Genomic DNA, 16,294 nt, shown 5'->3' on the forward strand with positions numbered 1-16,294 from the left:
GAACCCAGGTAGGAGATGTACCATTTAGGGAAAAACACAAGAACTGAGGCTCAGAAAGAAGTTAATACATTTCAAAGGATCATTTTAAGAGACGAGATAGGTATTTTGTAAGTCATGGCACTTACTGAGTTTTAAACCTCAAATCTATGTTTCTCGAATTCTGAAATTCCCGATAAATTCTCCATAATTATGTTGTTTCAAGAAAAGGAGTTTATCTTGGAGAAGTGCCCAGAATAATTTTTTTAAAGTTAACAAAGGACTGTATAATTTGCTGGAAATGTTTTTTTTTTTTTAATTTGACTGGACATTTCAGCCATGAAAGGAAAAAAATCAAAATACATGAAATTTTATTTCAATACTTTTCAAATACTTCCATGAAAAATATTTGAACTTTTACATTGTTCTGTCTTCAAATTAAGGGGGTGGGTTCCAGTAATAGCTTTAAAATGCTCTGACTTGTTCACCCATCTCAAGTCTCCGTGGCTGCGTGTAACCAAGGCACCGGAACAATACCAAATGGCTTGTACCCAGCGAAAATGAAGTCTGCAAGCAGGTCAAGACAATGCAAAATTTCAAAACATAGAAACCTGACAAGGTGATGACCAAAAGCTCCTCTTACATCAGAGCGGCCCTGGGACTGTCTGCATGGCTTTGTTTGGTGTGCTTTCTTCCCCCGTTTGAATGACAATCACATTAAAATGCTGATCTCGACACTGTTGGTTTTCTGCATTCTATTTCTCAATTGCAGTCCATTCTTAAAATGTGGATTCTTGAATTACATGTTTACGGGACTGGATTTGAAAGCAAAACTATGTGGAACAAAAGCACTGTTGAGTGGGTAATCGAACAAGCAGTGACCTGTGACCTCCAGGGGCTGGTGGGAGAGGCGGGTGTTTTCACCGTTTCATCCACCTGCTCGTGAGTCACTGTGGACTTCGTCCAAGGTAAAGTCTTGGCGACACTGCCTCTTTTGAACCTGATGAGTCACCAGGTTTAGCAGTTACGAAAGTGATTATTACAAGTCAGTGACTTCCTGTAGACCTTGGCATCTATGACCAGAGCATCACCATTACCTTTAAAAATAAATGAAAGTAAGGAGTCACTGTTTGTGCCAGACCACAAGCTCTGATCTTGCTATGGGAAAGGCTTTATGAAGTTGGAACTCCCTGCTGCCACGTTTAACTCGTCCCCTTCCCTCGGGCTGCACCGGGGGCTCCGCGTCCAGATGCCCTGGGAGCCAGGTCTCTGGGAAACCAGTGAGAGCTCCAGGCGAGCCTGTGACCTGCCAAGTGTGAGGAAGGCCGGGGAAAGAGCCCTGACAGAGGCAATGTCAGCTGCTCCTCCCAGCCGCGGTGGCGGCCAGGACCGGCCTCGGGGGACAGCTGTGGTGGGCCCTGTAGCCCAGGCGCCTTCTGACGGTCCTGGCGTGGCTGAACATCACCAGTCATTTCACCGCGGGACACGGGACGCACTCCAGCACCGCGCTGCGGGCCCCGTGAGCTGTGAACTGCTGGGTCGCCATCCAGTCCATCCAGGGCCGGGGGCCGTAGCACAGAAAACACCGTCCCGAATTCCTTCACGGAAATCCTCTGACGGGAGTAACTGAGGCTGCTTCCGGTGTTTGTTGTTTGTGGTTTTGTTGTTCGTGGTTTTGTTTTGTTTTGGGAGGGATTTTTTTATTGACACATAGTTGACTTACAGTGTTGTGTTAGTTTCTGATGTGCAGCATAGCGACTCAGTTATACATCCATATATTCTTTTTCTTTCTAAGTTATTACACTGTTGAGTATAGTGCCCTGTGCTCCACAGTAGGACCTGACTGTTTATCTATTCTGTATAGAGCACTACCTTCAGGTGATCATGTAACGCCACTAATCAATGTTACTGCTTACACGGGTGACTCCACACACCTCCCAGAATAAGTGCAGGGGTCATGTGTTCCTTCAGCACATTTTTATGAAGCACCTACGGTATGCAGGCAGTGCCCTGGGCTCTAGGGGTGTACCAAGAGCAGGACAGACAAACATCCCTAACGTTGTTGAACTTGCTTTCTGGTAAGACACAGTTAATAATCAAAAAAACATACTAAACAAGTGAACTGTACAGTATGTTGGGAGGTGATGTGCTCAGGCAAAAAGAAAAACATAGTGCAGAAGAAAATGTGGAAATACGAGAGCTTGGTGAAGCAGGGAGATTTGAACAGATCTCATGTTTGTAGAATAACAAATCAAATTTGTAAAAAACAGAACCTGCAGGCAACACATGGAGGTTTTAAGTGCTGTGCAATGCAGAATTAAAATCTGTCCCTGCCCATCTCAGCCCACATCTTGCCCCTGCCTCCCACCGCCTGGAATTCCCAGTTTCACTACCGTTGCCCAAACAGACATTGGGGCCGGACTCCCCGCATCCCGACAGGCAGCTGCTCGGCCGCCTTCACACAGCTCTTGGGAGAAACCCCAGTGGTGTCACCTGAGGAGACTAAGGGCCTGACAGCTCACACAGGACCCCCACAGAGACAGTAACTGCCCCTTGGGGGGCTGCCTCCGTGGCAGTCGGAGGGGTTCCACATGGAAGTCAGACACGGGAGGGTTTTTATGTTTCCGATAAGGCTGGATTTGCAAGCAGAGCCTCCAAGTAAAGGACTGCTCTTTGTATGTTAGAAAAAAATGTAATCGGATTCATCTGTTTCCTTCATAGCGACGAATCTGGCACAAATTCATCATCTATACTTATACATAAACGCAGAGAAACTAAAACTGCACGAGGAAGAGGAACTGCAGTCCGCTCGGGTGCAGTGAGTAGAAAGGGAACACTCGGCGGTGTCTCCGTCCAGCCGGTCTGCGGGTAGAAGCAGCGCAGACGGGGCAGCTTACCAGCAGCCCGCGTGGACTTCCCGCGGTGCTGGAGGCCGGGCACCCGAGGTGGACGCGCTGGCAGGCTCTGCCTGCTGAGAGCCAGTTCCCAGACGTGTCCTCACTTGGAGGGAGGGGCGGGGGCTCTCTGGGCCCCTTTAGCAGGACACTAATCCCGTCATGGGGGCCCCACCCCAGCCGTCCCCATCGGGCTGACCAGGAAGCGGGGCCAAGGCCCCTCGGTTTGTCTCGTGCAGCGCGTGTGACTGAGGCGCGGGCCAGAGGCCGGCAGGGTGTCCCGCACGTTCGGGTTAACGGGTGAACTTTGCACGGAACAGGAAAGGGCGCAAGAGCGTTCGCTGAGCCGAGCTGGTACTCCACTGGTGGGGCGGGGGGGGTGCCTGTTTCCAGATCGATTCTATGTATCTGAACGTGAAGTTTTTATGAAACTCGACTTGGCCCAGACTTCACAACTTCATCTGGGTTGTCCCCACCTATTTACACAGGCATTACTCACATTAAGCTTCGGGAGCCTCACGCTGACCTGAAGGAGCGCAGCACCCACGGGCCCAGCCTGCGTGGCGCCCCGCGGACCCGGCTGCGCGGTCAGCCGGGCCCAGCCCTCCGGCCGCCGGCCGAGCGTCTCCGCACAGGCCGGGGGCGGAGAAGCAGGTGCGGCCCGGACGGCGCCGGGTCAGCGGGGCCCGGAGACCTCACCCGAACCTGCGCGTTCTCCGCCTCCCGCCCGGCTTCATCGCTCTCACCCGAAAGATGCTCGCGTTCCCCCGCTCCTGCTGGCGGCGCAGATCTCACCGCGTCTGCTTACAGGCCTTTGGGACGCGTGCCCCTCACCGGGAGAACACGGCCCGCCCCGCCGCCCGGGTTCGTCCCCCTCGGCCCGGCCCCTTCTCCGGTCTGTCGCGCGTCTCCGGGCCTTGCAAATCCTCTTCCTCGCCCAGGGTATCCCCGTTTCTCCTGAAAGGCTGGTGAGGTTCTTCCTCTCACTCGCCAAGACCGTTTAAATGTCTTAACTCTTTCCACGACCCTTTGAAGCTACGTTCCTTCATGGTCCTCCTACCTTCAAAAGGATCATAAATCTCACTCCTGTAAATTATGACTATTGTTAAACATTCATTTCCTTTCCTAGAATGTGTGCTTCGTGAAAACAGGAGCGGCGTTTTATCTGCATCTGTCTCTCAGCATTTAACACAGTACCTGGCACATCACAGATAATCCCTAAGTGTTTATTTGAAGAATGCGTGAGTAGCAGAGTCAGAGAGCTCCTTCCTTGGTTATTCCCCAAAGCCAGCCCTCCTTTCGTGCGTAGAAACGGGATTTTCACGAGACCTGGAGCCCACCGTGCCAGCCTCCCTTGAGGGGAACCGCGGGGCCGGCGGAGCAGGGGTGGGGGGCCAGCCGTCTCCAATTTAAAGCCGACAGCTTGTCGGAAGCTCTGCCCTTTCCGCTTGTGTTCCCTGGAGTCCCTCAGAGCAGGCGCCCCTCTCTGGATTCCTGGAGCAGAATCCCGACCCCCGGGTGTGCTTGGGAAACGCGGAGGCTTCTCTTGCAAGACGCTGTGGCTGAGGTTTCTGTTCTCACAGAGGGTGTGTTTCTCACTGGACACAGGTGTGGTCACCAAAATTCTCCTGACAATTTTTTATCGAACTTCCAGTGATGTTGCCTACCTCACAAGCTAGCCTCTTCCACCGTTGGAAACTGAGTATCAGAAAGTGTTAATTTATCATTAAATTGCGCTTCTTGGTCATTTCCACCAGCCGGTTCAGTTCTGCCCTCTAAGGCTGCCGCGGGCTTGGCAACGTGGTGAATGAGTGCCTGAAGGGAAGGTTAGTGGAAGGGCCGTGGGAGCAGGAGAGCGCAGCGGCTCTGCGCACAGGGCCCCCTCCTCCCGGTCCTCTGCCCAGGCCGGCCCACCGTCAGCCGGCCTCTCTCGGTCCCACCCTTTCCGTGTGCATCCCCCACCCCCTCTCTCGCTGCCCGTGGCCTCAGTGGATGCCTCGTTTTCTGGCACTGAATCACACCCCACCAAGCATCATTTTTGAAATGTTACATATTCATCCTGTCACATCGATTGGATGGAAAACGTGCGAGTGACATTTCTGCATCCTTTCTACATCCCCCTCAGTGCCTAGAACCTGGCCAAACATGAAGGCACAAAAAATGCTTGCCAAAAGATCTGAATTGCCTGGTGCCAGATGTTATTTGATTTATAAGCACTGACAAGGCTCAGACTAATGAATGGAGGCGTTTCTCATTTCCATGTATTTTTATATCATAATGAAGCCTGATAAAGGCAGTGGTATCGTTAATGGTCTCAATTATAGGAGGAAGATGAGGGAGCAAAGACCTCCAGAGTACATTTCAAAGCCACTGATTTCTACACATCACCAGTGAATTTATGTCAGGGACAAGATTGGTAAAACTCCGAGTGCTGGGACACTGCTGTGGGACCATTGTACCCTTCTAATTTCATATACGAGAGTCCTGGTCAATCTATACTTTGAGTCTTCAACACAAGAATATATAGACATCTCTTCTGCCCTAAGTAGTTGGAAAAGCCGGATTACTTCTGAAGACACATCCAAAGCCTATAGTCACTTCAGGATACCTGGCCAAGAAGACACTTAATATAATTTCTTTTTTAAGCCAATGGATTCTCCTGTTCTTTCCTTTCCTCATGGCATGGTGCTAATAATTTTTTTAAATGAGAAAATAATTATTAGCTTTGAAAAACATAAGCCCTAAGTTTATTAACTTATCCAAATCTCTACTTCTTATTTCAGTAAGTATTCAACAAATGAGCTAAGAAGCTAACTCATTTTTCATTAGGGTAAATACGCCAACAAATATGAAAGCTAGAGAAATTGAAGAAATTCAAGCTACATTTGTGTTGCCTTCTTGTTTAAAAACAAGCTTTCAAGCAACCAGATATTCACTGATGATAAAGCACAAAACTGTCACATTATAAGCAACTGGTGAAACTTAGACATCCTGGAGAATTTTCTCTTCTTGTTGCAGAAAAACGTTATAGCTCAGTTGTGACAGCAACCTGGATCTGGGCAAGAGACCAAGCAGCACACAGAGAGCTGGAGAACTCAGGTTTATTACATCAGCAGGCCCAGAGGAGTTAACACTCCAAGCTCTGGACCCCATCTGCAGGTTTACACAGGCTTTTATAGGCTGCCAGTTTACACTTTGCAACATCATATGCAAAAGAGGTTTAACAACAGTTGACTAATTAGGAATAAGCTTTGTAGAAATGGACCAATCAGGAGGGAGAGTAATAACTAATCAAAAGTGAGCTCCATGCAAATGAAGTACTACAAATGGACCAATCAGGAGTGAAGGAAATAACCAATCAGAAGTGAGCTTGGGAAACCAATAGATTTTTTAGGGGTAAGTTCCACTTTCCTAGGAGTAAGCCATTTCAGAGGCAAATAGTGAGCTAGAGCCTCTGGGCCAGGGAACCAGATGGTGCTGGCAGGAGAGTAGTGGGCCTGCCTGGGGGTCTTGCAGGTCTTTTTTATGGGGCTTCCCACCTCATTGTTACCATAAAATCTCATGATTGCATAGAGACCTTGCGAAGTGTCATCCTAGCCACATATATGAAAGCTCTTGAAATGATCAATGTCACATCCAGGGAGAAGTGATCACAGCACATCCCAGTGCTGGCAGGAGCACATGCAGATGAGGAAGTCTGTTTATCTCTCTCCTATGCGCCCAATGGCACCAAAATACAGCAAGAGCTGAGATGGGCTGATGGTGCACTGAGCAAGTCAGCTCCCTCGGAGCCCTCAGGCCAGAGCTGAGCTCACCCCAACCTATGTCCCAACTTCCAGTGCTACCCCAACACTCAGCTCATAGACCTCTCGATGGCCAAGGGAGGAGGGCCCTGTATGCTGGGAAAACACACTTCAAAACACACAGCCCACCCCATCCTCAGTCTTAGTTAGTTCAAGGCTCTGGTGCTTATCTCTTGGCCCTCTGCCTGGAGAAGGTTGTGAATTCCCAGAAGACGTATCAACACAAGATATTAGCGTTTGCTACTGCAAAGCCGTCTGCTACTTGTCCGCTGTCATTCCACGCTAGTTTCTCATCTGGATCTCAACAACAAATGACTGGCAGATTCCAAAACCAAGATCCATAGGTCAGTGACAAAGTCTTTGCTGCCGGTGGTTTCCTGCGTCTGTGCTCAGCCACTCCACTTTGAAAGAGCAGCCTTCAAAACCCGCTGTACTTCGAATCACATTCAAGTCGCATTCATTGACTTCAACTCCCATCACTACTGTTGACAGTAATAATAATAGTAATATTCCTAAATAGTTATAAAAATGACACCCGCATCACTACTGGCACTTAACATCATTTGCAGTGGTGGCTCTTGATTTCCATCTCACCGAGGCTGTCAAACATGCTCAGAAAAGCACAGAAGCCACAGAAGGGAAAGCCACAGGGAAGAAGGTACTGCTCTGAGAGACGTGCTTGTCCAGAATGTAGACTGTCATCCTAGGCTCTCCCTTCTCAGCCAGGCCTTTGATCTGCTGATGGGAAAGTTGGTTCTAAAAGGTCCATTTTCATCCCCTCCCCGACCGGAGACTAATGGTAAATAATCATATTAGGTGAGGGGGCATGTTAACTTTGGCATGACTATTATTCTTAGCCAAAGCCCACGTGACCCAGAGTCTGGGATGGGAAAGCTCAGAGTGAAGGAGGTACAGAGAACATGATAAACCTCAGTGACAAAGGAAATAACAGGACTGCATCTCTTAACACAGATTGCACACATGAGAACGTGCCTGGTGTTCATCTCTGGGCACAGAGAGTGGGGCTGGGTTTTGTAAAGTTCTGTACATTTTTCTGCATTTTCCAAATATCCTATAATAAATAAGCACTGGGAAATTCTTATTTTGAAATTTTTTTAAACTAAAGATTTGTGAAGAGATACCATCCTAAGCTGCAGCTTTAATGGAAACATAAAATCTGAAATGCAAATTGGAATAATTGATCTATAACAATTTACTTTAACCATTTTCTAGAAACAACATGAAACATCTATTTTAAAATGGAAAATGAAACGTCTGATTCACAGCCGGATGAGAACGAGGTCACTGGGGCGGGCTCTAGCCCCACGTGACTGGTGTCCTTATGAGAGGAGATCGGGACCCAGAGGCGCACAGGGGCGCCCATGCAAGGACACGGGGAGGGGACGGCGTCTGCGCAGCCAGGAGGGAAGCGGCCGGGGAGGCAGCCCCGCCGCCGCATCGTGACTTCAGACTTCTGGCCTCTGGAACTGTGAGAAAAGACATGTCTGTGCCGGAGCTGCCCTCCGGCTGTGTGCTGCGTGTGCAGCCCCAGCAAGCCGGCGGTGGTCTTAGCGGGGTCAGGGCTCAGGAAGCGGCAGACACTACGGGGACCACTGCTATCACCACCCCGGCGTCGGGCCTGGCCCTGAAACGTGTGTCTGACGGGCAGAGGTGACACACCTACGCCACTCGCAACAGACCTTATGTTATTCACTTCCTGTTTACTTCACTGCTGCAAAGGGTGTTGCATTTTTAAGTTTCCTGTTTTTGCAGAAATTTTATTATTATTATCTGCAGAGGTGTTTTTCTTCAACTTTATTTTTCTCTTTCAAGGAGGAAGGAAGTAAAATTGAACGAGGAAGACAAGTATCAATCACAAATCACATAAGAATCCGAGCCAACAGATAAACAGATCGACTTTATCACGCACGCGGAGACTCGGCACGGGAGCTGCTGAGAGCTCGCTCAGAGCCGCCATAGGCAGTCGTCCCGAGGCCGGAGCGGTCACTGCCCTGTGATGAGCTTTGGCTTCTCGTCTCTCAGTTAAGGAGTTAGGTCCAGTCTCTAAATCTCTTCCATCTCTGATTCATGACTCGGGATTGAAGACCTCACTTAAAATAGCAAAATTAAAACATCAGCCCAGATTTCTGATACTCCAGTGGTGCCCATACCAGGTCACCCTGGCTGCAGCCACTGTCTGGAGAGGAAATCCAGAGACCAGATGGAGAGTTAAACGTGGAAGACTGGCTATCAGCAAACCAGAGACGTCTTCTGTTTTACCTCATGGTGCTCACGTGCTGTGGGGGACAAAATGTGTTGATCAATGACCAGTTTCCAAAAGGAAACAAAAATATATATAATAGTGTCATTTCTACAGCTATGCTGAGGCCTTTTGCAAGGTTTATCATACGACTTTGCTCACCATCCTTGTTTTGTACAGAAAGGCGGCTTCTCACTTAGAAATATTCTTCCTGACCGATGAAGTTCATTACATGTAATACACACAATGCATGGGAACGCATACATGTATCCAGATGTACGTGGGTACATACATCCTACACGTACGCACATGTACAGGTATGCGCACACGGCTGATACAAAGTGTATTGAAGTCGATATATCATAGACAATGTAGATGCCATCCAAAGCATGAGATAAACTCTATATAAATAAATAGATATAAATATATAATTAAAATATGTATATACCATAATGTGTATGATAAATATACTTATGAATAATTAAAATTCAGGCTCCCCTGCTTAGTGTGTGCATGCAGTTAGGCAATTTTCCTACACTTACCTGTAAGAAGATAATCAATACTGCTTAACTCACCAATTTTTGTAAAATTTTGTGTTTGTATAGCTATTGTGTTTTTCTGAATTAGCCTATGAGCTCTATTAATACTAGAAAGTAAGGAACTCATTCTCTTCCAATACTTGGTCTACAAGATTGGCTCACAGTCACTTATCTTGGAAACTTTTTCTCTCCCTTTCTCCAACATCCTCTTCACCCCTACCTCTACCTCCCGTTTGGCCGTGGAGTAGTTTGATACACTTGCACTGCCCAAGACAGTAGCCACTAGCCATGTGTGGCTATTTAAATTTAAATTCATTAAAATTAAATGAGATGTTAAGGTTCAATTTCTCTTCCCGAGTGGCCCACAGACAGCAGCTCATGGCTGCCATGTTGGAAAGAGCAGACATGGGACGCTTTCTTTCGTGCAGAAAGGCTAGCTCACAGCCCTGTTCCAGCCTGTTTCGGATTTCTGGTTGGAGTAGGTTGGATGCTAAGTGAGGAAGTTTTATGCACTCAAGCAGCTGAGTTACTCCTTAAACACTGGGGCTTGCTGCTTAGATCCCGTCCAGGGTGTTACCTCACCAGCTGTAATTACAGGTGCGTGTCTGGGCTACACCACACTCAGACTTTGAGATGTGGGCACCAGAATCCTCACTGCCGGCAGAGCCCCAACCATGGAAATGCAGACGCTGGGACGGGAGACGGGATGTCACTGCCCCACTAGTACCGCTCAGCCAGCCAGTGAGGTATCACCTTTGTTTCTGAACGGCACAGTCTGGTCAGGACCCTGACCCTGAAGCATGTCCAGGAATAACAGGATATGGAGGGGACAAGGAACTGTGTTACCAAGGATGGATGGAAAAAAAAAAACCTGAGTTTTTGATCTAGGAAAGAGATTTAGAGGGACATGATTTATGCCTTCAGATCACAGACTGTAGTCATGACAGCAGTGGTGAGGCATGTTCTGGGGCCACAAAACAGAGCGGGGGTCATGGCTCAGGCTGTACAAAAGTGGATTTACTAGAATGGGTAAAATTATCTGAAAATGAAAGTAAGCTCCTCCAGGAGGTTTCCAGTTCTGAAGAGCACGCCGGTTGGGATGGACAGTCGATCGTCAGACACGTCATGTAAGAGACTTGAGCCTCGGGCTGACCTGTGTGAAGATTAGGGACTGTAATATCACTTCTGGGCCTCCAGGGAGAAACGCTCGCTGCATCTAAATGCTAAACCTACTCATAGCTCTGAAGCCGTGCGTGTTTTCTCTGACGCAGCTCAAAACCTGAAAGCATAAAGCACTATCTCTCTAACACATGAGATCCCCAAGGGGCTGGGTTTGCTGAGAACACAGCAGGAGCTGGGGAAATAGTTGTCGGTAACAGGCCATCCTTTCAGAGAATCTGAGTCAGTGAGAGTAGTTCCTTCTTAAGGCGTCCCAAGTAAAAGAAGGGTGGGGACGAAGGGGGAGAAAACACAGCAGAGCACCGTTAGACACCCAGAGAGAACGGAAAACAAGCTAGGAAGCACTGAAATCAGAGGGGTTTTATGATGGAAAAATCCAACCAAGCAATTTCTTGCTTAAAGCACTTGGGTTACTTCTCATTTCCCTCAGATAAAGTTGAAACGCTTCTGCACGCCTTCTGCTGCCTGGCCCTTTGTGATCTGGCCCGGTCCCCCCTCCAGCCTCCTTGCTCCCAAGTCCCACTTTGCCCCCTGAGCTCAGGCTCACTGACTTTCCAGTTTCCGGTTCATGTGCCTCAACCCGTGCAGCCTCCCGACGTGGAGCACGCTGGTGCCTCATGCGTGTGCCAGGAACACGCCTTCCCACCTGCCCTGCACCTGAAGCATCCCTAGGCTTCAGGCTGTATCCGACGCTGCTCTCACCAGAAGAGATATTTTGTGACTCCCCCACCCACCTGCAGACTGGCGGGGAGCAGCGTTCTGTCTCAGCTTCATCCTTGGGCCCACGGGAGACGGTCAGCCCGTGAGCAGGTGCAGATGGTGATGCAGGCCCACCTGGATGGAAGATGCTGTGTAAGCCCCTGTGTGGACATCACAGGAGGGAGAGCTGTGGGTGTGAAAGGAGAGGAGAGAAAGTGAGAAGGAGGATGGTCTCACAGAGGTATGACGTACATCCACGTGGACACATTTCCCATCAGCTTACAGAGCGCAAGGTGCTCAGATCAGTCAGCGTCGACGCCAGGAAGAAAACCAGTTATGCATCTGCAGGTTTTTACAGCCGCACACCCAGAGTCCTTCTCAAGTGGAAGTAAAGGTGTTTCCCATAGAAACTGGGCCATTACTGAGGGCGGTCCTCCTGTTTATCTGTCACTGGGCTGCCTTGCCAGGAGAGGGGTTTCCGGGGCAGAGACAGAGTCCCTTTCACGTTTCTTCTCCTAAATTTAACAACTGCATGTGGAAGCCTTGAACACTGCCGTGTAGTGGAGCCCGACTGGAACCTGGGGCCAGTGGAGACAAACGTTGACCATGTAAGAAAAACGACCTTTCTATCTCCTTCAGACTGTTGTCCCGTTAAAAGAAATACCTGAAAATGGTATATTTGTCTACTTGTCTGTTAAAATAGCTTCTCACCTTAACAAAGTATCTATTACGCATTTAATTTTTTTAAGGAAAAGGACACAGTAGTTCCTAGCCCGGAAGTAAGGATTCCTCCCGGAGATGGTGATGTGAGCAGAGTTCACAGCCCACAGTTCGCCTTCCAATCTCAGCCAAATCCCCTGAGGCCAAGGAACACAGACTAAGAAGGGCGGACGGGCCCGTGGAGGCAGGAGACCCCCGGCCGCTGGTATGTTTGATCACATGACGGGGGCTGGCACGTGGTCCAGAACAGACACAAACATTATTCTGTAGCTCTTAGCCACCGCTGTTCTGTGATCAGATGATAATCCTCTCAAGTCAGATGTCTATTTAAAAACTCTTTACTCTGTTATTCATTTTTTATAAGTCAAATGTGCCTCCACAGCCACAATTACATGTACATATATGAAAGGCCCATTGAAAGCATTTGTTTTAATATCAGGAATAAGTTCCCCAAACTTGTAAAAGCCGTCCTTGCCTTCCAATAATTCACACATTCTCAGCCCAGGGGAAGGAGCCCCCTGCCTCTGTGCTGCAGGCAGGGAGGCCTGACGGAGACCCTCCAAGTGCGGACCCTCCCTCGAGTCCTCACAGCCCTGGGCTGCCCTCTGGCACCACTCGGTCCTCTCAGACAGCTTCCCGTTGCTTCCTCTTTCAAATCCCGTGAAGTCTGCGTTCCCCTAGTCAGTCATCCTCAAGCTCCGTTCTCTCCCATCACCCGGGGGGACTAAGACCCCTGCCAGTGACCCCACAGGAGCCTCTCCCTGCGAGGCTGTGTCCGTTCTGGCATCAAAACCGAGAATACAACCACAACCAACCCAGGACAGACTCAGCAGATTAGAAACTCTGGCAGATTTTGAGATGATCCCAGCAGTGTCAGCCAGACACGCCCATGAAGGGAGGAGAATGCAGAAGTGAGTGTAGGGCTAAATGCCCCAGGAAGGGCTTGGGGAAGCGAGGGGGTAGAACGGGGTGGGAGGGGGGAGATAGTCACACCTAATGACTTAATTGTAGGTTCGGGGCAGAATGTGTTAGCATTTCAGTCTATTGAAAAGGGCAGGTATGGGCACCACCAAGAAAAATACGACAAAGTAGATGAAGTGACCCATAGAACACGGGGCTCCATTTCATTGTCGCCCACCACCCACCGCAATAACACCTCGAACCCTGTCTCCTGGTCCAAGGAACGACGTCATTCAGATCCAGACACGTCCTCTGTGACGCCCACCTTCGGCCTGGCCCTTTCCCTCCCAGATCTGCCAGATTACCTTCTCCCTTGAAGACTAGGGGAAGGTCTCCACGTAGCCAGTCTGGGAGACGTTCCAGATAAATGTTCTAGAAAGAATTCACCAGCTCAAGGTCACAGAATAGGCTATCTGCCTAGACGCTCAGTTTTCCACTGTTTTGTCTTGAAAGTCGTGGTCCTTGGACACAGCAGTTTGTCCCATCTTTGCTGGGAGGGGGCAGCACCGCCGAGGTGACGTCCAGCTCCACCACTGGGCCCTGTGTGTGCGGCGGGCGGCCTGTCTCTGAGGGGCGTGCACCTGCGTGAATACCCCGAACGCCCCCTTTGTTTGCGTTGCCTGCACACGGCACCTTCTCCTTCTGCCCCAAATGAACTCCCTCCAACCCAACCAAAATCACTCCTGCTCATCGCTCCAGACTCAGCTTAAACGTCACTTCCCTAACGGGTGCGCTCTGAACGGAACACTCAAACCAAAGCCGGCCTTTCTGGTAAACTATCTCGCGGCACCTGTCCACCTACTTCACAGTAATATATCCATGTGGGTTTTCACTTGTTGAACGCCTGGCTTCCACTCGTCCACAAGCTCCCCGAGGACAGAACCCTTTCTATTTTTATTGCTGTGTGTCTGACTCACATCACAGTGCTTGACCCCTGGAAGCCAGGTAGTAAACACTTGCTGGAAGAGTCCATGAGGAGTGAATGAATGTGTACATCGGGATGATTCTGTACTGCCTAGAAAATACCGCCATGATTACCACTTTTGTAACTTTTATCGTCACGGTTCTCACTCTGGATGCAGCTTTTATTAATAACGTACACGGGATATTCTGAGACGGGCAGCAAACAACACTTTCTGTTCTGGATCAGTGACATTTCTGAACTGAAGAGATCCGTCCTTCCTATTCCAAGTCTAGCTTGTCCATGACATTTTTCTAGATAGATGCAGGGACACACTTTGTATTCCGTTAAGTTTTAGCAGAGAATATTTTCGACCTCTAGTCAGTCTGATTCTCCCAGCTTTGCTGGAGGCCAGGAGCCACGGCTAAGATGAGGCTCAGAGTAAGCCACAAATACGCCTCAGCCTCCAGCTCCCGGGGCAGGCTGCGCCCCAGCCCCTCCCGCTCGCCATCCCAGAGCCCCGCACCCCTTCCCAACGCCCGTCTCTCCCCAGCCTCCCCTCAGCACATGCTTGCTCTGTCCTTTCTGCGGGCCGGTCCCAAGCAAAGCTGTGGAGCCAGGAAGGAAGCTACGATGGCTGCACAGGAAAAACAAACCAAAATACAAATACAAGTAAAGAGCCCCACTGGCTGGCACCGGGAGGCCATCAGAGTCTCGGGGACAGTCACCATGCCAGATGGGGGCGAAGATGGGAACCAGAGGGTTCCTTTCTCCTCTTCCCACCCCCATGACTCCGCTCACCCGGGGTGGGACTCGCCATTGGTCGTGAGGTCGGAGCCCCAGGCCAGGTGGCTGAGGTGGCTTTATAGCTCTTTAAAATCAGGGCCACAGCACCAGTGCTGGGCATCGGCGAGCGGGCTGTGGGCTTCTTCTGGAAGACATCCCACGTCATGACTTAATGATGGTTTTTCAACCTCTGCTGCCATCCAAGGGGACTCATCGCAGCTAGCCTTGCTCTAAAGCTAAGGAGCTCAACCTTGGCTGTCCATGGGAATCACCAGGGGAGACTTGGAAATTCCCAGAAGGAAAAATCCAGGAGGAAGCCCAGGCCCATCAGATCGGGGCCCCCAGGGCCCCAAGACGAGCACACGTTAAAGCTTTGCAGATTTCAGGGTGCCATCGCGGCTGAAACCTACTGAAAAGGGTCCAGTCAGACACAGGATGCAAGAGGCAAGGCTCTGTTTAAAATGAGAACCACCTTTAATTCTACTTTTAAAAGGTTTTGTCTGGGGAAAATAAAGCATACATTCAATTCCACTCTTTTCCTCTTAGAATAAATTTCGCTTTATTGGAGTGAACGTAACATGGGCTGTTTCACTCTGCACGGAAATTTTCGGTTTTCCTGCCCCGTTTTACAGCACCTCTGTTCCTCCAGCTATAATTTTATATGAGGCCTTGCTGGCATTTGCAGAGTGAAACATTATATGTAGTTTCTAGTGCCAAAAGGTGGAGAAAGTTTTGTAAAACTATGGAAGGGGAGGGAGCAATAGGTTTATCTCAAGGTCATAAAATTTTTATTCGATTTCTTCCCCTCCTTTATACTGGTTGCTGTTACTTTAAAAGTCTTCTAGCATTTAACTGGCAACAAACAGGGCAAAACAAACTGTTCTTTCCCTCCGATTGTGCAACTTTTATTGCTCTGTTTTAGAGCCACCAAATATGCCTTTTAGAAAAATGCTTGTTTAACCACCTTCTGTTTGTACAGCAGGAGGGCTGTTAGCTGACAAACCTCAGGGGTGAAGGAGTGTTTTCTGAGTGTCTCAAGTTTTTCAAAGAGACTTAGAAACAATGTGCTGTTAAGCGACACTGATGGCACTGGTTTCTTCCAGGACAATTGCACGTAACTAAGTCAAAGATGCTGAGCTCCTCTGGAACCCGACTGTCACGCGCAGACGGTTAAAGCAGCTGGAAAGGTCCGCAGGATCACAGGCACGATGCTGCAGCGATAACCCAAGCGTGGACTTACCTGTTTACACCATCATCTGGAAGCTGGTCACCAGAGTAAACATTTCCACACGAAGTGAGCGAACACAGCTTGGATCCTGCAGGCAAGGCCGGCGGGAAGGGAGAGTTTTATTTTAGTTGACCTCATGCCATGCTCCTGGTCTTCACGTCTTTTCGATACATCTCCATGGCGACCTAGAGAGCTTCAGGTTGGCGACCTAAAAAACCAAGGGGTGAGCTGCATTCCAATGTGTTACTCAGGCAGGGAAAGAAAAAGTCGGATTTCATAGCAGTAACTATTTAAAGACAAAAATTGGAAGAATCTGGAGGCCTCTTAGCCTCTCTTGGACACACGTATT

General features: G+C 49.2%; 2 long non-coding RNA genes across 3 annotated transcripts; one reads left to right on the forward strand and one right to left on the reverse strand.

The window, feature by feature from the left end:
* Positions 1 to 330: 330 nt before the first annotated feature.
* On the reverse strand, positions 331 to 3,080 carry LOC140691590 (uncharacterized). The gene is made up of 2 exons (XR_012067345.1): positions 2,874 to 3,080; positions 331 to 1,073 (listed from the first exon to the last, which is right to left on the reverse strand). It is a non-coding gene; the product is annotated as an uncharacterized lncRNA (long non-coding RNA).
* Positions 3,081 to 3,717: 637 nt separating this feature from the next.
* Positions 3,718 to 9,316, forward strand: LOC140691528 (uncharacterized). Of its 2 annotated transcripts, XR_012067238.1 has the most exons (4): positions 3,718 to 3,838; positions 4,000 to 4,111; positions 4,479 to 4,696; positions 8,507 to 9,316. It is a non-coding gene; the product is annotated as an uncharacterized lncRNA (long non-coding RNA). The 2 variants fall into 2 exon arrangements; XR_012067239.1 differs by lacking the exon at positions 4,479 to 4,696.
* Positions 9,317 to 16,294: the final 6,978 nt, after the last annotated feature.

The sequence above is a fragment of the Vicugna pacos genome, chromosome 35 (genome assembly GCF_048564905.1).
Source record: "Vicugna pacos chromosome 35, VicPac4, whole genome shotgun sequence".
In the NCBI taxonomy this organism is placed as follows: domain Eukaryota; kingdom Metazoa; phylum Chordata; class Mammalia; order Artiodactyla; family Camelidae; genus Vicugna; species Vicugna pacos.